The following is a 2,487-nucleotide window of genomic DNA, read 5'->3' on the forward strand; positions in this document are numbered from 1 at the left end:
AACTCCTGTGTTCTAATGGGTTCAGTCTCAGGTGACAGAGTGTGTTTCACCTTGGGTCTCTGACTGGAACCATTCAGGAAGTCCAGATCCTCAGTCGCTCAGACTCGACAACGTTTCTCATTTGTATCATTTTTTTCATACATTTCTATTTCTACTATATTTAAAAGAGTACATATTAAGCTACATGTGGTCATATTAGTATTTAGTGCCTCTATGGTACTCTAATGTTCAAAAAGCTCTTTATTGTTCTCATACTGCCTGTGCTGCAGCACCTCTTTTCACCCTCTGTCTGAAACCAGAGCCCAGTGTGCTCTGATAGGTTAGCTGGCCGGCTCTGTTGGGATTGGTCAATCGCTTAGAGTTGTCCCGCCCGTTAGCATATCACGTACAATGTGTTGGAGCGCTAGCCAATAGAATCGTGATTGTAACATAGTGATGTCACTATGATACGGAGGTAAACAAAGGAGCCCAATGGAGGCTTTTAATCGAAACATTTCATAACCATTTGACCTGCCTCCTCTTTGGTTATGGTTGTATAGTGTTAGGTGCATGGAAGACTTGTTAAAGCTTTGACGAGGTACATACAGTAGTTGAAAAGAATCACAAATGTTTTGCCACAGCAACAGATATTTGTTCAACATCTTCCATTCCTCTGATTCCCACTCTTTTTGTCGCTTCGCATAAATCACATTCTTCTGCTCCAATTATGAGTGAACAGATTGAATTCCACAGAGGAGAATCCTCCTCCTCCTCCTCCTCCTCCTCCTCCTCACCACTGTCACAATGGCAGCTTTCAGCCAACCCCTCCTTTACTGGACCACTTCAAGACCTTCATGTTGCTGTCTCGTTTCTCCTCATTAACTTATACCAACTAAAAGGTCATTTAGTTGTGTACAAAGCTGAGGGACACAAATACAATCCGCAAAAGAAAAAAGGGTGTATTAGTTAAGCAAGACACTAAGATACAATTGGAGTTTTAAGGGGGACTCCTTCTAATTCTTCTGGTTCCTCTTCAGTTTGTTTCTTCTCCTTTCTGCTTGTACGTTGCCTTGTTTGAAGTAAAAGTACTTGCAGGTGTTCTGAGTTTGTATTTTCATAGTTGATTGTAGGTCGCTTTGGATAAAAGAGTCAGCTATATGTAGATGTAATGTAATGTAAACATGTTTTGACTCAGAAATGTAGTTTTATGTGTTCAGATGGTGGATAATTAGCCTTTACCGGTCACTACATTCATCTCAAAGCTTTAGATTAAGATCTGTGTTCAGAATAGTTTATTGAAAGTGTACACAGACAGGAACACCAATATAAATACTATTGTCTTGCCTGCAGGCCGACTACAAACCTGCAGAAATGCTGAAAATCACGCGGGGGCTGCAAAGCACTTCACACTGCTGACTTCCAACAAACGTCTGTGTCTCAGTGACAGATGAGGACATTTTACAAGCATCCCCCCCGACCCACAGGAAGCCCTCTCCCCGAGCACGACTCAGCAGAAAGAAAGGCTGCCCCCGTCGCTGGCGTACGTCCAACGGTGACATCACTGAGAAACAATGATGCTTTATATGTCAGGGAAATAATTCATTTGCACTGTCAGACATCTGGGACAGATGTTACTCTGCTAAGGTCATATCTTATCCCGTCGTCTGAGAAATACAAGGGATACTAAAACGTATTCTTTGCATCAATGCAATCTTTTAAGGATCATTGATTTTGTTCAGCTTTAGAAATCTAAAATGTATTAAAAATGCCTCTAATTACGTATACAAATATTCATCCAAAACCAGAAGAATGTACACAAAAAATCCTATCTCTGTAGTGTGAGAACTTCCTATTTCCTACATATAACGTAATGAATTTTAAGTCTTTATTCAAACTGAGGAGGAAAGTGTTGTCAGATAAGTTATTATAAGCTGATAAAAACCAGTCCTTTGTGGTTTTTAAATGGCAGTTTACTGTTACTTTGGGAAGTTATACTTGTGATGCTTCAGTGACATCGTGTTGGATGTATTGCTTTAAATTGGACGGATTAAAAACACGACTAAAGTCTTAACTATCTTACAGGATGAAGACGTTTATCAGGCTTTACAGCTGTAATCAGATCAGTCACTCACGTGAAACTAGCTATAGTGAGATTAAGGCTGAATTTGACACAATAATTCAGAATCAGAATATCTTTATTCAACATTTACAAAAGGCACTGCTGAGATTTGAACTCAGGATCTACTGTTTACTAGACAGGCGCTTTAACCAACTAAGCCACAGCACCTTATGACCAGTTCTTAATTTACTTACAAAACAAGCGCAGCCCAATGCTAGGCGGTTATTAGCTAGTAAGTTGTTAAATCATTAGCTTGTATTCCAACTGTGTAGTAAATAAAACAACAACTTAACAATGAGCCGGTGTTTAAAATGGACCTATTCGCTCTGCTACATGAATACATGATTAAATCCGTTTAGTATCTTATTTGATGTTTCCATATATTTCCT

General features: G+C 39.4%; 1 non-coding gene across 1 annotated transcript; it reads right to left on the reverse strand.

The window, feature by feature from the left end:
- Nucleotides 1–2,192: 2,192 nt before the first annotated feature.
- On the reverse strand, nucleotides 2,193–2,266 carry trnat-agu. Its single transcript has one exon. It is a non-coding gene; the product is annotated as a tRNA-Thr (tRNA).
- Nucleotides 2,267–2,487: the final 221 nt, after the last annotated feature.

This window comes from Gymnodraco acuticeps, unplaced genomic scaffold (genome assembly GCF_902827175.1).
Source record: "Gymnodraco acuticeps unplaced genomic scaffold, fGymAcu1.1, whole genome shotgun sequence".
Lineage (NCBI taxonomy): Eukaryota > Metazoa > Chordata > Actinopteri > Perciformes > Bathydraconidae > Gymnodraco > Gymnodraco acuticeps.